The following is a 6,580-nucleotide window of genomic DNA, read 5'->3' on the forward strand; positions in this document are numbered from 1 at the left end:
AGCTACTGTCAAAAAAGAAAAAGAAATATTTTCTATTCCTTGGGGCACATACAGCGTTGAACTGGAACGGACTGTCTGAGTCAGCATCCAAACCTTGAAATTACCTTAATTTGAATTATTTGTACAACAGAAATTTATTTTGTTTTTTTTTTTTTTAAAAGCTATGCAAGGAATTTATATTCTAACTTTAATTACTGTAGTCATTCTATTGCAGTATCTGGAAAATGCGTATTACAATTATGCTAAACTGAGATTATTTTGAAAAGGTTTGTGAGTAAGAGAAGTGGCAGTAACACTGTATTTTGAACAATCCCCAGAATATTAATACAACTTTGCTATGATTTTTCAAGCCATCTGTGTGATTGCTTTCTGTGAATTCTGTTGTTATCTCAGATCCTAAAGTATCTGAGTAGATGTGAGTAGATGGCAATCTGCTCACAGAATACTGAAAGAGGCTCTTTAACAAGGAAATCCTCGCTGGCATAATCTGCCCAAAATGTCATGAAAGAAGCCCATACTTGACAGCTCCTGGCTTCCATTAGGAATTGCAAGATGAAAGTTCCTTGTGAATAGTAGGAATAACTGAGGTGGTGTTCTGTAGAATATATGGCCATATGGAATGGAATTTATGGGACAGAGCCAAATGTGCTTTTGAGCTCTCTGTTAAATGTGGGTATTTGGCTCATACTTACATTTAATCAAATAAAATATGATCAAGCATTTGTGTTCTTAGATCTTTACTGATATCTAAAAAAAAAAAAAAAAAAAAATAAGGCAAGCTGTATTTTGAGACCAAGTCCAAGCATGCAAATATGCTGTATAAAAGGCAAAAGGCCTTCAGTTTTAAACGCTCCTACAGCACAACTATAAAAACAAGCGCAATATAGTTCTACCCTTTCCTTTACTGTAAGTGTAATATACCTAATAATGGTTTTGTTATCATATGATGATGTCAGTATAATGGTTAAAAACAAAAAAGTTTTTGACAGGTACTCCTGTATGTAGTGTGTACTGTATGTTTTGTAAGATTGAAATGCTGTTGTTCACTATTAATTCAAGATTTTTTCTCATATATTTACATTCAAAATTTTTTGCATTTACAGTGGAATCCACAACACAGCGCTTTGGAAGGAATAGACTTGACAACCATCAACTTAACTGCATTGTGTCAGAGGAACCACTAGTTTGACAGCAATCCGTATCCAATGCATGCAGGACCTTTGGAAGAAATTTCTCTGCTACAGTCACACATTTGTCATGTTTCATTTCCAAGTATCAAGGTAAGGAGCCAAGCAAGAATGTATTTATATTCAAGTTCATTTTCTACCTTAATATTTTGAGCAGTTGATATTGCTTTATGTATATATTTGCTGTAGAACATCAGGTTTCATTTCTAAACCTTGTCTCGAGTGCTGGCCATAAGCCTACCACAAACTTCAAACCATTTCTCTACAGAAAACAGCATCCTCATTTAGGACAGAGAGAAGGAAAGACTATAACCTTACACTGGTCAGCAGGTGGCTTGCATTATTAATCAACTCCAGCAGAGCTGGAAAACACAGCTGTCCTGCATGCACATGCCATGAAAGCTTGCTTTAATCAGGGACCATAGTACTTGTGTTCAGTTCTCTGTTCTCTCTGTGGCGTTTTTCTGTTTGTCACTGATTGTGAAACCTTATCTTACAGAAAAGCTTTGTGATCTCAAACTAATAATTATCAATGTTCAAATACTTTTTCATAGAATGTGCATTAGAGAGTTGGATTTTTCTGTATTCTGTTACATTATGTGTTTATGTGACATAGCACTATTATAACAGAAACTATTTTTTCGCTTAGAAAGTTGTGACTTAGTAAAATGAGGGAAAAAAATGGAAATAGTCATTAGAAATTATACTTAATATTTTTACAGTTCAATGTACAAATCTTTAGTTTGGGTTTTTAAAAAAAAAAGTTTAATTTGAAGAGCAATAACATGTTATTTGTCACAAATGCAGTATGAACTTAATGCAGATGAATCTGAATTGTTCATTTAGTCAGTTATAAATGTTATTAAAAAATATACAGCTGCGAAATGATGAGAATCATTCCAATTATGATCATGAGGCTGTCAGCTCTGTACTTCCAGACAGGCTCATCACAGCGCACAGCCTGTCTTGCGGAAGCGGAACTGTAGCAGTATATAAGTATGAAGTGGCAGAAGAAAAAAAACATTTTACTTTTTTTAGTTGAGTATTATGTATAGGAGCAGAATATATATAGATAGCACTTGCTCAGGCAATTTTGTTAGATTGGAAAAAGATAAGAATTTCCTAACGTTTTTTACGTCTAGACTTGTTTGCTCATTTATTAAATAAATTTTGTGTTTTATTGCTATTATGAAGGCTGCTACAAAAGTAATGATACTGGCTTTTTACGTAAGTTGCATGACTGAAGGTTCTGCTTGGATGCTGGTAAAAATTTCCTCTCAGAAGGAGGGGTGAGGCATTGGAACAGGCTGCCCACGGAGGTGGAGGAGTTTTCAAGAAAAAAGTAGGTGTCACACTGAGTGACCTGGTTTAGTAGTACAGTGGTGATGGATTGACAAGTTGGACTAGATGATCTTAGTGGTCTTTCCAACCTTGATTATAGAATGCTTCCTATATTTTGATGTTGACCTATGACATCAGAGGCAAATGTAGAAAGACAGTTTGACAAAATGGCATCTGGCATGGAAGTGCTGATGAAGCAAAAGGTGTGTCACTGAATTCCTCCATTTGGAAAAAATGGCACCTAGTGACAGTGCCTGACACTTGGTAAATGTCTATGGAGATCAAACAGTGGATGTGAACAGAAGGAGGTGGTGGCTGTCATGTTGCTGCAATGGCAACAGTGTGTCACCTCTGCTAGGGCAAATTTGTATGAGTGTGGCATGCAGACTTCTGTTCAGCAATAGCTATGCGTTGCCACTGACAGAGGTGCAATGTTGAAATTTTTCAACTGAGAATTTGCTCTACCAAATTGTGTTACTGTGCTCTTTGTAGTTATTGTATTTTCCATGGAAATAAATAGGAAGCATTACTTTTTGAGAGATCTAAGCTGCAATACATAGAAAATTACCTTGCTGTTTTAGAAGAGCATATCTGTCTCTAGTCATTGCTTCTGCTGTGATGCATCAATCAGCTAGTGTTGTTGTGCAGTGTAGTCTTTACAGTGGCCTTTAGCAGTCAAATGTATGTAGACTGGAATGTGTGTTGGCACAGGCATCTGGTTTCCCCTTCTCCTCTTCCTCATTCTTGTTTCAGAATATAATGTTGGAAAACCGAGCACTGCTCTCAACAAACCATGCTATGATGCAGAGCTTTGGATTTAGTTTCTGCTTGTCCTTTCCCAAAAGCTTACTTGTAACTCTTGATGAAGAGAGTACAGTGTACGTTTACCTACAGCAAAGATAACTAATGTTCACAAGTATTTTAATTGGTCTTAAAATTTTGCTTCTTTATCTTCACTGTGTGTGGTTAGATGCTTAGTGTTAACACTGTGAATGATCCACTGTGGCACTTAAAACAGTTGGACTACGAGAATTCTGTATTTTTTTTAATTTTTGCATATTTTTTAGAACCAGATAACTATGTTGGCTTGTATAATGTCTGTTATGACCAGAACAGATCAAGGTACATTAGCAGAGCATCTAGAATATTTTTAAGTGATGTAGGCTTCATATCGTGCAGAGGGTGGAATTGCTATCATGTTGTAATGGTATTTCAGAAGTGATATAAACTTTGTTCTTGCCCCACCCAATACAGTTTCTGGCACTTCTAAGTATTATATGGATACCGGTGCTGTAAGGGCATTTTCTCTTTCAAGGTAAATGTAATTGAAGTAGTTTTGGAATCCCTGTGTACTCACCTGCAGAGATTAGGAAGCTATCTTAGGTTTTTCTTTAAGGCACAAAGTAGCACGTTTTTATGCACATGTTGTGGGTATCTTGTCATTTTTCCAGCTGCTGAACAGAAGGACAAAATGTAGGTGGTAAGGTTTGGATTTGGATGACTAGCTTTTCCATCTTTTTCTGTATATTTATATCAAAGTGTATGAAAATTGCTAAATGTAAGGTTTGAACTCTGTAGTTTCAGCACGACAGAAAAGCAGCCAGTGGTAGTAGGCACTGCTAGGGAACAGTAAGCCACACTCTTAGCTGCAATAAATCAGTACAAAAGAATATTAATAGCTTCGGTTAAAAAAAAAACAAGAAAACAAACACAAACCTACAACAAACAAAACAAAAAGAACCACCAAAGCAGTATATTTACTAGGAGTTACTTGCAATTAGAGTATATATACTAGATAGTATAGCTACTCATGCACACTAGATTTCTATCAAATAAATTGAACTAGTAAGTTGTTCCTTGAGTAAGATACCAATACTGTATCATAGCTCAAAAGAACTAAAATTAATATTTATAACCCCATTTCGGTCAGGTTATTACTTTCCATTTGAAAGCAAGTTATGGATAAGAGGACATTGCAACTCTTAAAGCATTTAATCAACTGTAAATTGCTGTTCCCCCCTCCAATTGTTTTTTGTGCCATTCTAGATTGTAATCATCTAGTATAACAAGGAAACTATGAATGAGAGTCTATTAGTAAACAAAACCTCAGAATTTATGCTAAATGTGATACTGAGCTCCTTTCCAAAGCTACAAGCTAGCTAATGGCAAAGAAGCAAGATAATTTGTTTGCCCATCTAAAACTTTTACCGTGTCTACATGCAAATTCTCTGTACGCCTTTAAAAAGAAGCCTGCTGAAACAGAGATATGCTGCCACTTGAGCTGTAAGCCATACCTTCACTTCATGCAAATGTAAAATCTAAGAGTACCTGAAAATGGAAAACAATGGAGACAATTCATGTGTTATTTAAAACTTTTTGCTTGTGTTTTAACAGCCAGGCTGGAATCTTACTTGAATAAGTAAGTTAATAAATTCTTGAAGCAGTTACGATTCACTTTTAGGACCAGGTAAACCAGATAATGTTATACAGCTCAAGTTTGATAGTTTTTACTTAAGGTCATGCATAAGGAACACCCACCTTCACAGTTTCTGATCACTGATCGAGTTCAACAGTATTCCTGTAGATTTCACTTGGAAATAGATGGCTAAATGGAATGTCCACTATAGTTAGAAATGTACTTAACCCAGTTAACTTATAAAACTCATGACCTGCAGCAGTGCAGGTGAAGACTTTCGATGGCCCAGTGCGATTGTAATTGCTTCTGTACTACAGCTGCCCCCAAGGCTGGTGTCCACGCTGAGGTGTAACAAGGTGAGTAGTAACTTAATTCAAGTTGCAGTATAAATGTTCATGTACCATGGCATTCCTTTTAAGTGGTTTGATCACCAGCTGAGTTTAGCAATTACACACTGGTAACCAATGGTGTAAAAATTAGCTATTATTGCATGCTCAAGAAACACAATTCTATGGATTGAAAACATGCATATTATTCACACTACTGTACTGACACCATCAACCCTATGTGAAGGAAAAAAAAACACAACACAAAAAAACAAAAAAAAACCACCCAGTCAACCAAAAACTTCATTCTTTCCTCCTATGACTTGCCTTGTTGTGTTGCTGGTCTTGAGGGAACAAAACAGCTTCTGCACAGCTAAGCAATATGGACCTTATTTGGTTGGGGTTTAGTTGAATGCCAATAGAATGGAAAAATGCATTCACGTTAGTCTCAACTCTGTTTATGAGGGAATAATATTTAGTGAGAAAAAAAATTCTAAGTTGTTGAGTAAAGAAATTTAAGAGCAAGCTTACTCTAGATATGCAGTGCCTTACTGTACATTACAAGGGGAATTTTATACACCAATTAACAAACATACTAAATTGTAATGACTTTCTCCTTGAGTTAATACTTCATTAACACATAGATAAAGGTGTCAGTGAAAGCCTATTTCCGTATGTGAATATATACATTAAAGTTAATACTACATTTATACAAATGTAATGTTCTACTATGGAAATATTTTATTGAACGCAAACATAGTATTTTTCTTTCTGCAAATAAAATGCATGATGTCACATATGAAATAAGTAACCGAAAATAAGGAACAACCAAAAAATAACTTCTCACTTTTTCTATTTCATCCTTAGTGGAACAATAAATACAATGGCATAGCTTCTATTAATCTTATTTACACAGTACAATACTTGAATGTTACCGGGTTTCCAGCCCAAATGTTTCATGATGTTAACAAGAGTATGTGTTGCAGCATTTCTACAGCCAAGCACTCCAGGAGATCATCACAAAGAAAAAAAAAATACATAGTTTAGCTGTTAACATTATAATAATAAACTGAGGGAACCCTGCAGCAGAGAATCCATTTGTGGCACTTACTAGTTGATGACAGTAGCATTAAAAACAGACATTCCCTTTAATACATAACTAACATGCTAGTTACTTATACTAAGTGTAAGACAAGAATTTCTGTAGCCCCTTTCAAAGTGATACAGTACATGTTCACTAACAAAAGAGCAAAGAACAATAATAGTTAACTGCCCGTTGAAAAGAACCTCACAGCCCCCCAAAAGTTTTC

At 35.5% G+C, this 6,580-nt stretch overlaps 1 long non-coding RNA gene across 3 annotated transcripts in view; it reads left to right on the forward strand.

Moving 5' to 3' along the window:
• Positions 1–5,552, forward strand: part of LOC104911628 — a 96,817-nt gene extending 91,265 nt beyond the window's left edge. The window contains exons 5-6 of one of the 3 annotated variants that reach the window (XR_004160271.1): positions 1,104–1,280; positions 5,204–5,552. This is a non-coding gene — a long non-coding RNA (uncharacterized LOC104911628). Of the gene's footprint in view, positions 1–1,103; positions 1,281–1,455; positions 1,925–5,203 lie in introns of those variants that run through there. The other 2 variants (XR_004160272.1, XR_004160270.1) reach the window with 2 other exon arrangements.
• Positions 5,553–6,580: the final 1,028 nt, after the last annotated feature.

The sequence above is a fragment of the Meleagris gallopavo genome, chromosome 7 (assembly GCF_000146605.3).
Source record: "Meleagris gallopavo isolate NT-WF06-2002-E0010 breed Aviagen turkey brand Nicholas breeding stock chromosome 7, Turkey_5.1, whole genome shotgun sequence".
In the NCBI taxonomy this organism is placed as follows: domain Eukaryota; kingdom Metazoa; phylum Chordata; class Aves; order Galliformes; family Phasianidae; genus Meleagris; species Meleagris gallopavo.